The sequence below is a fragment of the Poecilia mexicana genome, unplaced genomic scaffold (assembly GCF_051168715.1).
Source record: "Poecilia mexicana isolate PSO_F unplaced genomic scaffold, ASM5116871v1 scaffold_2, whole genome shotgun sequence".
Taxonomy (NCBI): Eukaryota; Metazoa; Chordata; class Actinopteri; order Cyprinodontiformes; family Poeciliidae; genus Poecilia; species Poecilia mexicana.
In genome coordinates, this window is record NW_028263371.1 from 18,445,368 (window position 1) to 18,463,331 (window position 17,964).

General features: G+C 40.9%; 1 protein-coding gene across 1 annotated transcript in view; it reads right to left on the reverse strand.

Moving 5' to 3' along the window:
• dgkg (diacylglycerol kinase, gamma) overlaps positions 1 to 17,257 on the reverse strand; it is a 107,938-nt gene extending 90,681 nt beyond the window's left edge. Inside the window, exon 1 of the mRNA XM_088012334.1 lies at positions 16,794 to 17,257. The gene's annotated coding sequence lies outside the window, so the exon portion shown is untranslated. The remainder of the gene's footprint in view (positions 1 to 16,793) is intronic.
• Positions 17,258 to 17,964: the final 707 nt, after the last annotated feature.

Sequence of the window (17,964 nt, forward strand, 5' to 3'; positions counted from 1 at the left end):
GATCGACACGTCTGGAGGCTGGAGCGCCTGCTGTTGCACTTAACAGTTTCTTATTTTTTTAATTTTTTTTATTTTTAACAACTCAATGTCTGAACCAACAGGGTTCATCATTTAAATGTTTCAACAAAATACATCTAAATATTTCTAAGCCTCCCTTTGTCCAGCCTACCCTGTAGGACCTAATGTGTTCTCATTAGGCACTTAATTAATCCCAGGACAGAAAGGTTGGGCATTAGTTGCTTGGTGATTAGATATAAGTGTGCGATTAGACTGAGCAGGCATAATTAATTCTTCATGTTTGCCGTTCCCCAGTTTGATTTCTGTTGACATGCAGATGCAGATGACACTTTTATATATATATATATATATATATATATATATATATATATCATTCTTTGGGTCGAACGATTATGTACTGATTGTATGAGTGCTAGCCCTACTCAATGCTTTCAAACTTTACTTTAGAAACTTTACAAGCAATTCTGCTTGTCTGTTACGCTCAGAGCTGCCGGTCATGTTTTATTATTCCTGCACATGAATTGAGCACATTCAGCGCCTGACGTTTTGTCAGCTTCTACCTTCATTATCTTCAGCCCTCAGTCTGACACACTCGGTGTCATAAAAGGATGCAATGAATGCACAGTGACCTGCCTTTTTAAAGAGGTCTGTCTTAGCTGACTTACAAGCCTTCTGTCATGATAAACACTTTCAAGTCATTTTATTAAACTATAAAACACGAGGAGGAGTTTAGTGCCAGAATTCTTTGACGTGATAAAAATGAGTTGTGAAGTCAGGGCAGTCAGTGACATGAGCTGTCAGGGAAGGCAGCAAATAACCCTGGCTGCTAGCAAAACGTCTTATTTAACATTATGCTAATTCAGATTTCATTTTCAGATGAATCACTACAATGATGAATCGCTTAATAATGTCCTGTGTAAAAGTGTTAGCACTAAGCTTAGCTTCATTCAACATCGCTCTCTTCTGGTCAGGCAGATTATGCAAATAAAACATTGTTCTTCTGCTAGCATCACAGAGCAGACGTAGCTCCTTTCTGACACTGCAGCAAGGCAACTGAAGGACTGATTGAGCACATGAAAACTGCTGAGGTCCAATTAAAAATGTAAGCTCTTTCTTTATCTTTAATATATTGTAAAAGTTTAATAAGAAATCAGGGTCTCTTTTGAGAGCAGGGATCCTGATTGTGTTTAAATTGTGTGTAAATTACCAGCAACTGACCTTCTGGAACATTCAAACAAAATGCAAGAAAATAAATTCTGTCCCCTTTTCCTAGTTATGGATGTGCTTCTTTGAACAAGCTGTTTAAAAAGCACCAAGACAAAACTTCAACCATGGTAATTATTATTTGTCATTGCTGCAAAAAAACACTTTGTGCAGCCTTCCCACAGATTAGGAAGTTACACCAGTCAGAGTTTTGGCACCTGAAACTTGAAGGAATCAATTAATTGAAACTTGATTGAATTGGTTGCTCATGAACTTCAGTTAAAAGTCAGACTGATCCACCAACACAGAGTGAGTCCAATATTCAATATGTTTCCTTCTGGTTTTGCATCCAATTGCTCTGTGGGATCCATGTGGAAAGCAGCCTAAATCTGCTTGCTATATTATTAACAACATCAACATTCAATAGAGGAAGGTCCTGAGCATGACTAAAGCAGTGCTAGGCTAAAGTTTCACCGCAAACTCTTGAGTCTTGCATTGTCTCAGAACAAGAAAGACGAGGAAAAACCCGTAAATATGACTCCACTGTTGTAGTTTCTACCACAGGAAGCAAGAACTTTCCTCTCTGTCAGCCCAGTCCACACACAACACAAACTGTGTTTTGAAAGTATCATGTTTGCTCATCAAACACTGAATGAATAAAAGGTCTAACTGGAGCAGGAAACTTCAAACTGATCCACATTGCTGTAGACAGAAGCTCAGTCTAAAACTCCTTAAGTCCAAAAGGTGTCACTAGAAACTCCAGCTCACTCTGTTACACAACAGAAGAATACATATTCTCCCCCCGGCCCCCCTATTCTAAATTATATTTATAAGTCTTTTGACTAAATATGGTCATTTTCTGGTCTAAAAGCTGGTCAATGAACTCACCCAAGTTCCTTGAAGTGAAGTGAGGACAGTGCAGGTCAGCTATTTTCAGACACAACTCAGCTAATTTCCCATGACATGTTGCTTTATAACTTGCCTAACCAAATCACTTGACAGTCCTGCCATGAAGCTGTGAACCCATTCAGATTGAAAGAGGAGGCGATGCAGTGGGATGTAGGCCTGCTAGCATTTCTTCCCTTTCTTTGATAATTTAGCACGTGGAGTCATGAGGAGCAGCCGTGATGCAATCGTTCTGCATTATCTATGAGATATCACCGTCCCTCCTGATTCAGACAACTGTGCCGAACTTAACTGGGATAAAATATGCTATTTTTTTCTTTTCATATGTAACAAGGAAATGATCAGTGCTGTAATATTTTCTCAAGTTCAGTTAATCTGAAAGTCCAGTTAGAAATCATGACCCGTGTCTCCCTGGACTGGTTTATGTCCTGCCCGTAGCTGATCATGTTTTTTTTTTTGTTTGTTTGTTTGTTTTTTTTTGTTCCAGTGTTTATTCTAGAGAACAAAAGCAGAAGACGTTACCTCCAGTCACTCCTTTTTACTGTGAAGCAGGCTCTAAACGTGAAAAAAGTGTCCCACTTCTCCCTTTCATGTGCTCTCTCCTTCATCAGCTGCTCTCTTTGCTGCCGGGCTGCATGGAAACAGGCACTAATGGGCTGCACATGTTTAGTGATGTACTCATGCAAAGAGAACAAAAGGGAAGGTCTGTTCGTACACTGGGTGAGAGCCTGACGGTCAGAGAGGAGGCACGCACCCGTCCAGCGACTGGGGCCACCCCTTTGAGAGGACAGGGATTCTGTTTTGCTCACTGGGTTGCCCGGGCAACCGTGACGTCACCACAGCTCACCACAACGGGAAGCAGAGTGAACAAGAGAGATCACTACTGTGCACTGATAAAGATTTATGCTGCGTCTGTTTCCTCTGAAGGTATAAAGCACGGGGAGCGATTTCCAGGCAGCGGGGAATTGCTTCGGTTATGTTCGCTTCAACGTGGCTGCTTCTCAGTTGGCGTTGCAAAACAAGCAGGAGTGTAAAAAAAGGATTAGGTGATAAGGAAGTTCTCTGAAATATGTTTACAGAAAGTAGAAGTTCACTTTCTACTTGAGGCCGTGGACAACAAGAAGCAGTGAAGGACGAAAATGTGAAACTGAAAAGGTGGAGAAGTAGTAGGAACGGATGATCATTACCCACACGTGTCAAATTAACTGAGATAAAAACATGATGTAGCTTTATTTTTCCTCTCCAATAGTCATAATTAACTTCTCATTAGTGATCGTGGTTGGCTGCAGCTGGCAGTTTCTGACTGCAAGCATAAAAAATAACTTTTTCCAAGAGCAGCATATACTTAGAACAATAGCAAAACTTAAGGTCCTCAGGGAAGATTCAAGAGACTTTAAGAACCTTGGTTCAAAATACTGAGCTCAAGGAAATATTCCACCGCAGTCTTACATTGTCTTTACATTTAGCCTGAAGCAGAGGAACACCCTGATCAATCTGGTGTAAGATGATATGATCAGATGATGCAAAGAAATATGTTTGGGAGCATCAGAGAACAAGAAAACAGACTAACACTGAACTTAAACCCCACATCCATCCATCCATCCATCCATCCATCCATCCATCCATCCATCCATCCATACATACATACATACATACATACATACATACATACATACATACATACATACATACATCCATTGTCAATCTATTGAAATGTATCTATCAATGAACATAGTCGTTTTTACGACATTGGTGTCAATGTTGACATGAAAAAACAGGATCATGAAGAAAAGTAATTATGTTAATAATAAATAAGGTCTCTCCCAATGAGAGGTCTAGATTTTAATTAATTAATCCATACAGGAACATAACCATTACTGTCTTCTCTCAAGTGCTTTAGAGAAACAAGGGAACAGACTTTTTAAGCCCTTTGGCCTTCTGCATCGGCAGTGGCTTCATGAGCCTATAAAATCACAGCTTCCAGTGGTGTAGAGCAGGGAATGCGCAGGTAAACAGAGTGTGTGTATTATTCAGCCATTACTGAGTACTTCTACCTCCACTCCACTGACCTGTCCCTGTCTGAGCAGCAGTGGTTTGTAAGGATAAGGCTCTTATCCTGACTGCCTGATGGGAAACAGCTGAAGCTTTCTGACAGTACACAGACACCGCTGCTACATTTTTGGGTGAAAGAATGATGACAGAGCAGCTCTTACATGTCACACGTGAAAACAGAAGCAGTTTAGCATTTGCAGGACAAACTGCTCAAGGAGAGAAAAACGAAGATGTCCTAAAGTTTCAGTGGAGGCATTTTTAAATGTCTCTGCTGAAATTTTATTCAGGCATTAGAGTGACAAGCCCTTTAGACTTGGGAGCGGCTATGAATTTGGGAAAATCGTAGTGGCAGTTTTACAGGAGAGATATGGATTTAACACAGGAGTACGACGCAACTTTTTATACCTTCGTCCTCCTGCCACTTCCTGTCGTCTTCCTTGTCGTTTTCACCAGTGGTTACGTCGGGCTGCTGCTCATGAGGCTCGCGTGATAAGATAACAGTGTTACCGTTGCAATTTACATCTACTTTGATACGGCCGAAATTTAATACAAATTTATCTTCGCATTTTCAATTTGCGCAATTCTGTGGTTAATGGAAACGCAGCGACCATGCTTTTAATGACTGGAAGTTAATTAAGGGCCCCATTTATCACTCTTGTAAGCGTGGGAGAAGAAGTTGGCTGTGTTTGTCCACGGTCAGCACAGCCAGAGTCACTCTGCTACTTCGTCTTACATTGGGAATTTTAAAATCCACCGCCGGAAGGAAAGTAAATTCAGGGGTTTTGAAAATGCAACTTTGTGATACTGCAGAACAGCGACATACCAGCTGACTTGTGATCATACAAACACTGATCATATTTTGTCAATGGGATTTAAACGTGGACAGCAGACAAGTTTGTTGGATGTTGTTGTGGTTTTAGTGAGTTTAATAGTCATTAAAACATGTTACTGATGTGTAGATGTAAGATCTTTGCATTGGGCCTAACTTTTTTTTAATATTTTGAATCCACTTTAGCTCAGCATTTCTCTCTGTGCTGATAAAAACACAAATGCACATCTCTACAGCTATTCCTCTGTCTTTAATTGATCATAAAGATCCAGCAGGAAGTGACCAGGACCCAGTGGAAGCGCTGTCTCTGTGCTGCTTAACGAGCCACTCTGACTCCCAGAGCCCGACGGAACCAGGAGAGAAGGAGACAGGGAGGAAGAGAATGTTTTTTTTTATGCCTCTGTGTCACATTTTATTCACTCTGTCTGCTTTGTTCTCCATGCTTGTAAAAGCCGTTGTGCCAATAAAAGTTTATGTATTTCTGGCCCAGTAAAAAAAAAAAAAGCGGATTTGGGTCAGTTTTTGGTGATTTTGGGTCAGTTTTCATGGTTCTTGGGACAGCATCAAGAACAATCTCCTGAGTCAGACAGAACCAGGGAGATGGTTATGGACTGCTTTATTACAGCTTAGTTCATCGCAGCCCGGCTGCTGCAGAAAGCTGCACGGCTGAATGAAAATACTGATCATACAGAAAGAAGACTGAAAGAGGAATTGGACTTTCAGTTAGAGACAGGAACCCAGCTTTCATGAAAGTCATGCGTCTACAGCGCCAGGCAAAACCACAAGCGTGGTTAATTGGTATTTTATCCATACCCATTCAGTGCAGAGTTGCAAAGCTGAAAGAAAAGTATGTATGTTTTGTTTTCAACAAAGTCTTCTGCAAATTTTTGAACACGCCCACCTGAGCAGCAGATGTTTGCAGCTCCTCCAGTCACTCTGGGCTTCTTGGCTGCTTTTTTAAATTTTTTTCCCCAACATGTCTGTTAGTGGCCATGTCTGCAGCTGTGCCATCATCTTTTACACTGAAGAAAGAGAATGGAGCCGCAACTTTAAAAAAAAAAAAACTGAGGTAACTGTTATATGTAATCAAACTGAATTTGTCAAATTTACTTTATTTAAGTTTGTTTAGCATGACAACATATTTACTTAGATAAACGTAACTTGATTACTTATTACAATCAAGTTACTGATTGTTACTATGAAAAATTAACTCGATTTTTTTATAGTTGGATCACCTGTTTATTTTGGGGGTGGGGGCTTACAGTGTATGTTGAAATGCTGGGCTCTGTGGATATTTTTTTTCCCTCATCTCTGTGCTATTTGTAGACTTCATTATGTGGTTTGTTCACTTGTGTTTTGGTAAATGTTTGCCCTGAGATTTATTATAAAAGTGCAGCACTCGTGTTTTCCTTATTTTTCATAAAATGTTTGAAAACAAGTTTTTTTTTTCTTTCCACTATACAGCCATACACCAATTTAGACAATAAACGAGCAATAAAGCTAACTAAAGTTTATGGTTGTAATAGAAAAAAAAACAAAAAACGTTCAGGTGGTATTAATATTCCTCTTGTTGGGTAATAATACAACTTATTATATCAACTGCTATAAGCTTCAGCTGGCAGCAGAATGGGCCCAGCAGGACTTCAGAACAGGACAAGCATGCAGATATCTGCTGCAGGAAGCTGGAGGACTTTGCAGCCGAATGATTAAATGGAAGCATGCTGCAGTTTTCCTGTGTCAAACATCAGTCACTTACACCACAGGGATAATCTTCAAGTCTCAAGCAATTCTAAATATAGACATGCTGCTATGACTGTGTCTGAGCGCGCTGAACAACTCCAGCAGCGGCCTGCTTCTGATGTGATTCAGTGTTTGGTGGTTGGTCTTTAATGGGTCTGTTTGCGAGAGAACGATCCAGTTTCAGAAACGTCAGTCTGAAGCTGCTGGATTGTTCCAGAAACACTCCGATCCCATTTCAGCCCAAACACCTCAGGCTGCCTCTGGGCCTCAGAAGCTCTAATGCATGCATGTGTTTATAATTGGGAAGTTCACATATTCTGTTTTACACAAATAAGAGAAAGCGCTGCTGCCCCTCAGCAAATATACTGAGGTTAAAGGAAGAAATACAGATTGGAAAACATTATGGCAAACCTTATGACCAGACCAAACAACGCAGCACACACATGCAACCTTCCATCAAACAAGAATGACTCATGTCCAGTTTCACACTTATTGTCCTCAACCAAATGTCTTAGGTTTTGTTCAGTGTGTGATAAGCTGAATAAGCTTCAGTGATAATGACCACGTCACACGCGTCCGTCACATGGAGGCAACGGCTTTAAAAACGCGACACACCTGCTGCCCTGCAGCGGCGACTTCAGGATGGATTTGCATCTTCCTGTTTCTGGTCTTAATGTGTGTGAAGCCACAGTGAACCTTTTCACTCTGGCTTTCTTAATGGTTTCTTACCATATGAATGAATAAAATATCCCATTTCCGTGTCAGACGTTGTTATCCATCTTAGGATAACGGCGGTGGATGTGATCTTAAAATTTTATCACAATATTATATGGGATTTATTGTGAAAACGATAAAAGTAGCAATAAAAAAATGTAGTTCCTTTTTAGGCTGAAGAAGCATAAATACCGCTCTTAAAGGAACCAACCCGTTTTTGAAAAGGCCTCTTCAGATCACCAGCAGGTAACAAAGTAGGGCTCTAACAGCTTAACTGCTCACAGTAATCATATTTAATCATATTTTTTAACTTTCACATATTTATTGATGCTCTTATGGAATCAACAGTCGAGAAAAATTGATGAAGTCATTCCAGTTGCCAAGGGGAGTGTAACAAAGTGTAACAACGGTTTGGTTTTGCCTAGATATAAAATTTGAAGTGAGGCACATAAATGCAAAAAAATATTTTTTCTCTGTAAATGCTTTCTCTGACTACTCAGGTGTTTTGTTGTCCTGTAAAATCCAGAAGAAGCAAATGGCTTTTAACTGAGTTCAGCAGATTAGACTCCACCAGGTTCTAAATTTACAACCCAGTTAGAACTTCTTTATGATTGTTTTGACCACGTTTGGTTATGCTAAGCAGGCCGTTTTCAGCCCAGTACAGTCATGTAATGTCATACTGCACAGTGCCGACCACAGAACACACAAGATCTTGATGAAAATGAACTAAATTTGCATATTTGGTCAATTAGACTTTTATTTTTCTTTGAATATGCCAGATAAATACATTTAAAGTGAGGGAATATTTTACATCCAAAGTCCCGACAGGACGACAATCTGATGTCGAATTGACATTAAAAGCAACAACACTTGATCAAAGTGCTTAACAATTACAATAACAGTCATAAAACAGCAAACAGAGTAAAACAGTAATGAAAGTAAATGAAGATTTCTAAGAACTATGAAGTATCTCAAACAGAGTCAATCACAGACCTGAGAAGGAAAATGTGTTTTAGCAGACATTTAAATGATCACTAGGGCTGGATAATAAATCAATAACAATATATATAGCGATAGACACATGATCAATATCAATAGATAATAGATCTGATAGAATATGCAACATTCAATAAGTAGAATAATCACCGAAACCCAATCCAGAACCGCACAGCATTCTGGGGGATGTAGGCAGAGGACGTAGGCTCTCACAGCGAGCTAATCTAGGTTCGTGGCACCAACTAGCTCACTCCTTCGTTAACCACTTACACATTTTTTTTCTCTCCAAATGCTTTCTCTATAACTACTCAGGTGTTTTCTCGTCCTGTCGCTTGATGGAAGCGATTAGTCATCCTGTGGTCCTGCACCAGCCATTCGCCTGCAGCAGGTGTACACCGTGGAGTTTACAAGGAGAAGAAGATCCAAAGGAACTCTCTGTTGTGTGACGGACGCCACGCTGAGCGGCACCAGAAACCCTCCGACCATGAGAACGCTGCCGATTGACCTGTGATTAACTCTGCTGCCTCACACGAGGCCTTCTGTTCTCCACCCCACCGAGGATGGAGACTCACAAATACCACGAGCATTTATGGAAGGAATGGCTGTCATGGCAACTGGGTGATTGTGTGTAAAATTCAAGTGGGGTGGGGGGGGTGATGGAAAGGCCAGACTCTCCACAACAACTAATTCCACTGTATTAGAAGAAGAGTGACAGACGGTGTGACGTTTACATGCCTCCTGCTCAAACCGAGAATCTTGCGGTGGGTGTCACGGAGCAGGATCCAGAGGGAGGTGATGCCTTTGAAAATGACAGAGAAACTAGAAAACAGCAGGAATAACAGAGGACGGCGGGCGCACGGAGAAAATCTGATCTGAAAAAAACTCAGGAGATGGAGAATAAAGTAGAATTGGATGGTTTTAGTCCTTTGACATTCAGATCTGTTTTTTCCTTCCACTGCAAGGTTTGATTCTCGGTTTTGCTCATGTCTTTTCGTGCACGTCTTCGCTGACTCAACAGAACCTGACTGTTTCTCAAAAGCTAATGAAAAAAAGCAATCAAAATTGTTCAAAAGTTCACTAGATGCCTGGATTATGGAAACATTGGCCTCTCATGCTAGAGAAAACATCCACGACTGTTTAGAACTTTCAAAGCCTTTAAGGATGACGGTCTGATGAAAACACACTTTAGGCCTTAAATCCATTCATATTTTTGCAATAAATAAATAAATAAAGACCTTGACAAAAGTAGGGTAGGGGCAGCATCATAATCTGGGATTACTGTATTTCTGGGAATTGGCGTTGGATGAAATTATGAACTGTTTCAAAGATGACACAATTGTGTCCTAAAAAATATCAGGAGGAATTTATTTGTCAGCATCACACTGAGTCTAAACATGCATTCAAAGTAAAAAAAAAAAAAGACTGAGTTAATGAGAGGAAAAGTGAATCCTTGTTAAGGCCGTGTTCAGGAGATGTTCTGCAGTCTGATCCATGTGGAGAACTCTCTAGAACCAGCAGTACCAAGTCAAAATATGGGATGCTAATAAACCCATTCCTGTGCCTGGGCGGTTGCTGCTTTGTTTGGCTCTTTTTCCTTCTCTGGTTGGTTTGTCTTTTAGCTGAACTTGATGTCCGATCACTGATAACTGTTCCTGCTCCTTTTCCTTCTACTCTAATTGTCCTTCATCTGAACGTATTGCTGCCATTTCCTTTATGTTCACTCTGTTTTCCTCTCCAGAGGAGATGCAGCTGGCCCAGCTGTTTTGCTCCGCTGTGACTGGAGGGAGAATCGGCTGAGCTATTGATACCAATAACGTTGTGTTTCTTTTCCTACAGATAATAATACGCCTTGACAAACTGTATGTGCTGTTTCATTCTGTAGATTTTACTGGGCTGTATTTCTCTCCTGGATAAACCCAAGAAGACACGACTGGAGCCTCTCCATCTTCCCTTCTTGTCTTTGCTAATGCAGACCAGTCCTACGCAGTAAAGGAGAGATGGAAAGTTCTCCTGGGTCAGTGGTGTTCAGTTTTATGTGTCTGGGTTTGTTCTCTAATCCTGTTGTGGCAGACAACCAAGTCTGCTTCTGCTGAAAGTTTCTTCCTGTTTTCCCTCCCACTGCAGCTGCACACATGCTCAGCAGAAGGGACTGTGGCAAAGATAACGAGTCAGTTCAAGTGACTTTCCACCATCTCCACATGCTCATTCAGGAGGAGGGGTGGAATCGGCAAGGGTTTCCTGGAAGGGAAACTTTTTAACAACAGATAATGAGCTGAACTTGTTTAAGAACAAATGTAGCTCACTGTGAGTCTGTCTGTTTGGAATGAGCTGACTTGACATTATATTTGGGGTGTACCAATTTATCAGCCGGCCGATTTATTTTGGGATCAGTGATCGGCTCTCTCGCTACATTTAGCAATATTTCAGACAAAAACAATTGGCATTGGTCAAAATCGGAATCTGCAGGTCAGGCCTTCTAAAGATCGGTAATCGGCGATTGGCCAAAGAAGTGCAATCGGTGCAGCCCTAGTTTATATTTCTGCACAGAAACTGGTTTTATTTGCTTTATGGAATGGCTGAAGATTTATTGTGAATCAACACTGTGAATAAACTTGAATTGAAATTAATGAATGTTTTTTTTTTTTTTTAAAGATTATTTAAAACTGTTTTTTTTTGCATTATAAAAACTTGGTATTCTAACAGAAATGTGTCAACTTTATAGATCATTTGTATTTTATTGTTGAAGTAAATTGAATTCTTTGATCAATTTGTTTCCACATAAACTGAATAGAACAATCTGACACCAATTCAGTTTTTTTTTCTTTTTAAATGCAGCACTGCTGCACTTTGAAGTCAAAATCAATTCTTGATTTTACCATTCAAATAGCTCAAACTAATGTTGATGGTTAATGGCTTACATAAAACAAGAAGAAAAAAAAAAACGTGACATCATATTTCCATAGCAATCTTGTTTTTTTTTAATTATTATTATCATTAATAAGGTGTAATAAAGTCACATGTGGAGCACAGAAGGACACATGGACTCAGAGAAGGAAATGAAGCAAGAAAAATAAAAACTTTTTTTTCTTCTTGTTCTATGAATACTTGAAGTTTCCTGATGCTTTACTTTTTACCATTATTAGCTAACCAGCTACTGAGCTGCTTGTTTTCAAAAGTAAAATTAATAGTAAAATTAAAATAACATTTGCATAAATGTGACTCTTTTGTTCATTTGTTTCTTCACAACTTTGTAATTCTTTGTTATTTGTGATGTGAAGCACCTTGAACTGCTTTGATGCTGAAATGTGCTATACAAATATACTTGATTGATTGAAAACGAAATAATTTTGAAGGAGATTTATTTATTTATTTATTTATTGCTGTAGGAGTTAACTGGAAATGCAGTATAATTTTCTTCAACCAAATCGAGCTTTTAAATGTCCCAAACTGGAATCACAGAGTCCTCTCAGCAGACTTATTCTGGCATCATTTTATCCAGCCACCAGCCCTCAGTGATCCGGTTCAGAGTGGAGGGATCGGGATCCTGTCAGCCGGATCCCGTCCATTCAGACCTGATGTCTGTGCTGAAATGTGAGCAGAACTTTTCTACAGCTCCAGATCATTAAGAAAAGCAACATTCAGCTTGAACATCACAGCATTAAATAGTGACGCCAAACTTCAGTGGCGTCATCAGACATCAACACAGAAGGTTCATGTAATTAATATCTCCTCAGACTGGAGGGCTAAAAGCCTCACTAGAGCTACTGACTCATCAAGGCTTAATGTGTTCAAACAACAACTTTATTCTGAGCACATCTGCTGGGTCGTAAAACGCTGCTTGAGTTCGGAGCTGAGAGCGTTCTGCTGTTCTTCTGCCGTTTCCTTTTTCACCCCACCAGTCATCAAGCTCCATTAGAGCAGCATTACCGCCAACAGAAAGCTCGGTCTGTGCTCAGGGCAGCTGGGAGGATCTGAGTCAGGCCCACCTGAAGAAACCTTCAGGTAAACCGAATGTTATTAAACTACAAGACGAAGCCTGTTCAGCAGCAGAGGCAGGGCAGACTGAACGCCGCAGATGTAAATGTGTTTGAAGATTAAAGTGTTGTTGGTTTTTTACGTCATCTCCATCACAGCGTCTCCACAAAACGAGTCCCTGTGAGAACAGACTCTGCTACATTTTCAGGAAGCGCTAGGATCCGTCATGTGAACACACAGCTGTCCATGGATCCTCCCTGTGCTTATTTTTGGCTCCATGTGATATGAATCAGTTTTTGTTGTTTTTTTCACAGTTTTTGATGGAGTGAAGAATCGGTGTCAGTGTCCTTTGGCAGATGAGCTGCTTGACAAACTGTGCTGGACGTAGTCAGTGAAGCAGGACTCCGGGCTGTCGCTTTAAAGTTACACAGTACAAAATGAACAGCAATGATTTATCATACAGAACCAAATGTGGGTGAAATAGTTTCACCATGTTATTGACACATTTATAAGTATCAGACTTCCAAAAATAAATATTTAGTTTATAAACTAAAGGCTTAACTTTTATATTAAATATATAGTCAGGAAGCTAAATATTTCACTTGCAAACTAAATTTTTAATTTTAAAAGTAATATATATATATATGAGCAAAAATATTCAGCTTGCAACTATTCAGGTCTGACCCAAATATTTAGTATGAAAAGTAAATGTTAAGTTTGGAAAATAAATATCTTTGTTGGGAACTAAATATCGAGCTCAGATGTAAACCTTCAGTCAGGAGCTAAATATTTAGATTCTTTACTAAATATTTAATTTGAAGGTTAAATATTTAGTGTGTTAACTAAATATTTAGCCTGTGAATGAAATATTTAGTTTTGAACGCTCATGTTTCTAAATGTATGAAAATATTATTTTTTTTAAAAATTAACATCCACATTTTTTTCCCCAACAGGCTGAATAAACCAGATCATTTCTGTTCATTTCTTCCTGTGTAACTTTACAGACGGCAGCCCATTGAGGACATACAGAACGTGTTCCGCTTGAGACAGACTGCTTCTTTTTCCTGCTAATGTTCACTGCTGTATGTTTGTTTTTAACCACTTCAATATGTTGACCACGCTAGTAGCTAGCATCCTTCTGTCTAGCTAACCAGTCCAGCAATTTGTTACTATAGAAACGCCTCCAGTGTGTCCTGAGAGAGGTAATCAAATTCTCTGGACAAGAGACATCCCATTTTTTTTTTCACTGTACTATCCTATATATATATATATATATATATATATATATATATATATATATATAATCAATCTCCTGAAAGAAGTAAGACAAATAAGAGTTGCTAAAAACATTCTGCTAAAATTATAGAAATATTCTGTAGACTGAATGGATGAGCAGCATCAACATTCTCTGACAGCAGAGATCCAGTGATCAATGTTCGCACAGTCAGAGAAATAGAATTATGAAGGTGATGCAAATACATTGAGGTATTTTTCATGAGCCAGAGTTTTATTAATCTGCCGTCCAGACATGAGGTTTGTCCGAATCCCAGTGTGACGGCGACACATGCAGAATGACCAGCTCTGTGTGAAACGGATCCAACATGCAGGCAGGGAAAGGAAGAAAATCCTTCAATTCTGTGTTTGTGTATTCTGAGCACCTCAGCTCATCACACATTACTGTGTCTCTGTGTGTTTTCACTTTAGATTTAATCTCACCACTTGACACCGAACAGGAAGTTCAGCCTTTATCTGGTCCTGAAACTCATTAAAAAATCTGTTAGCAGCTGATTTGGAAAAGAGTAACTCTGAAATGACTGAGGTGTGTTCTCTCTCTATTTTTATGGACATAAAAATAGAAATCAAATCGGAACATAAATAGCCTTTATTGTCCCACGGAGGGGATATTCAGGCGTACCACCAGCGTCTGATACTCATAGGCTCACACAAACGTTCCAAACGTATATTAAAATAAGGTTACCGATAGCAACTATAATAGCAATAATAATACACTGTACGATAATTTAACATTGTGACATAGTGTTATAAATAGATGATATTAAACTATTTCAGCAGTTTTGTTTTTAGATTAATGTAATCAGATCATCACATGACATTTCTGTTCTAAAGCTTCACACTGTGGAGCCATTGTGCTGCACTCAGCTGTCTCTGTGATCACAGCTGCTTTTACAAAGTACTGCCTGCAATGCCATGTGATTTTTGTTTGTAAAATAATTCATATTTTCCTTCCATGTCCCAAAGCTGTGCTCCTTTATGTCACATAAAAATGTGCTGAGGCTTGGTGCTGGAAAGGGACAAATGTTTAAAATGTGTGAATACTTCTGGGAGGCACAGTGCCTGTCCGCCATGCTCACTCTGTGTTTTTGGGTCCACATATTGTACTTTGCTTTAAATCCTTTAAGATAACAAGACTATGATTAATTATCTTTGCCATGTGAAACGAATGTTAACCCAAACTCTTTGCCTGGACACCTGACCTGGCATCTTGTGATTAAAATCAAAATCAGACGTATCTTCACCAAAAACATCGCTGTCAGTGTTGCATGTTAACTTCAGGTGTTACAAAACTGCTACAGATCAAACGTGGGTTAAAAGAAATTTGACTTCCTAATTCAAAGCCTTGAAATTGGGCCACTGTCTTTTTAAAAGCTCCTGCTCTTTCTGACACTCCACCTCCAGGAAGTCATGACAACATGACTCCTCCATTAACCCTTTCATAAATTTTACCAGCGCTGCATTGAGAAGTAGCTCCTGTAATGAGCTCAGCAGATGCTCCACCAGGTGTTTGCTAATTGCTGCTGGCTAGTCTGAAGGAGCCGAGTGGGGGGGGGGGGAGGGGTTTGGGGCGTGTGAGGCGGAGGCTTGGACGCTGCAGCTCTGATGAAGAACTGTGCTGTGAAGGCGGGGCTAGGTCCACCCAGGCGTTTTCCACAGCTTGAATGGTTGCCATGGGAGATTATAGGATTTCTCAAACATGCATGAAACAATTAAGGCAAAACTCCAGGTAGGTTTTTGATGAGGGAGTAAAGGGACCAAACTGGGTTTCCCTCCTGCCTTGGGCTTTTTGTCCCAACACAAACACTAAGTTTACTTCCTGGCAATTTTTTTGTTTTGTTTTGTTTTCTTGGCCACTTGAATGATGACAGTAAAAACCATTTGTGTTCCTCCAGGATAGTGGTTGGGTGCAGCCATTTAATAAGTGTGTTGGTTCTGTTTGAATCACAGCGAGAACAAAAACAAACTGGAGTTTTTGTCCTGAATCCACACAGAATACGATACACACGGGCTCAAACAGCCCCGGAAGGCAACCATCTCTGCTTAGAGAGTGGATCAGTAGTCAACGAGTTTCTGGTCTTCTGACAGAGCCTTGCATGTTTCATCCTGTGGAAGCGGAGTGAGTATTCATCCGGACAGACTGCTTTTCCTTACTCGAGCCTCATCCTGATTGGTGGCTCATCATCAGAGGGGTCCAGCAGCGTGTTCTGGTCCAGTCCTCTCACCTAAAGCAGGTGCGTGGCCCATGCAGTGCACATCGGCGCATGCGTCCCATCCTGACACTCAGAACGTGAGCCACATTTTCAGAGGGCAGTTAAATGATCCTCCCAACACGCCCTGCTGCTCACATCCACCCTGCGCCCGCCCTGATTCGCTCAGCTCTGCCCTCTCCAGGCTCACAGGTCGCCATCCAAGCCGAGCGGGCTCCGTCCAGGGAAACAGCAACCGTGACATTTGGTGACTGCTTTATGAGGTGTGATTAGGTGTGTGACAGGAAATTAATCAGCTGTCTCCGACTAAACCGTCGCTCTGAACCAAGCAGGCTGGGATTAAAGGGTGTCAGGCTGTGCAGCTCTTGCTCCAAACACATAGAGTCAGAATTAGCATAAATTGGATGCAAAATGTTCAGAAATGAGTTCGGAACTGATCGTGTGGTCTGCACTCGTTAATGATCATTTCTTAATAATGAACCTCCTCTCAACGTGGGGAGCTCTGACTGAAGGATGTCTTTGTGTTTCCCTCTGGAAAAGTGTGACCTGACCCAGGGAGGGGATGTCTGCGGCTTTCATTAAACACCAGCTGATCAGACTACAGTATTGATCCCGTCATGTGCTGAAATGCTGCTTGGCTCAGCCAGCAACCCGTCGACTTCACAAAGCGACACAGTGAGGGAGCATAAAATGCAAGTTTAAGAAGCACGAGCGAGAAATTCAGATAAGCATGTGGCATGCGTCAAAGCAAGCCCAAACCGGACGAGAGTGAAACAGCAACAAGCATCAGATGACACACACGCAGACGGAGAGAGAAACCAGAGAGAGAGACAGAAAGAGAGAGGAGTCTGTCCTACCTGTGGGCTCTGCTGATCCCAGCCCAGACCGTCCACCATCCCCGGTCTCTCTGCCCCGCCGGCTCAGGCAGACCTCCAGCCCGTGGCTCACAGACGTGGAGTCGTGGCTGTGCAGGACTGGTGTCTGGTTCCCAGCGAGCCACAGAGACGTCCCTCACTGCAAACGCTCAGCTACAAGCAGCGGCAGCAGCGGCCACTGGATCCTCAGCAGACGCGCCATCCCTCCCCTCTCGCCTGAATTCATTAAACCTGCCTTTCCCCCCTCCCTCTGCCTTCTTCCTTCACTTCTCTGTCTTTCTTTCAGATTCTCGTGAGCATGGTTAATGCTCCGGGTGTGTGTATGTGTGTGTGCTGCTGCTTTCTCGCATGCAGTTTCCTCTCATGCTCTCTTCCCTCTGTCTCTCTCTCTCTCTCTCTCTCTCGCTCTCTCAGTGATCAGCAAGCTTTTCTTTGCTTCTCTAATTCTGTCTCTCATCCACCAAAAAGCAAATAAAGATTTATTTATTTGATTTTCAACAGAAGGAAAACATGAAAGTCCAACAGGTTTTAACAGAGGAAATAAATAAGGCAGACATTCTGGGAATTATTTCTGATTTCTACATATGTAGTCAGAATTTCAAAGAGTTTCAAATCTAAAATCACTGAAACACTCCTTTGAGTTAGAGTTTTACGATGCCATATAAGAGCTATTCTAGAAAAAACAGAAGACAAAATTTCCACCAGAAAAAAAACAACAACTCAGAAATGTTGAGATTAATCTCAGAAATGTTCTTGGGGTGGGGAAACATCAAACAAACTTGGAAATCACTTTTTTTCTTTTATTTTTGAAACTCAGAAATTTCCAAGTTTTCTCCAGAGCATTTAATACAATTCAGCCTGATCTGCTTTGTCAGGAACTCCAGAAGACACAGGTGGAGGCCGACAGTCACCTGGATCTATGAGCGTCTCACAAACAGATGGCAGACTGAAGGACTGAGTGTCTAACCAGGTGATCAGCAACACAGGAGCGTCACAGGGCTCTGTACTCTCATCACTCCTTTTCTCTCTCTACACCTCAGACGTCCAGCACAAGTCTGACTTCTGCCATCTACAGAAACACTCAGATGACTCTGCAGCTGTCGGGTTTATCAGAGATGAACAAGAGGCTGAGTACAGAGAGCTGGTGGAGCGC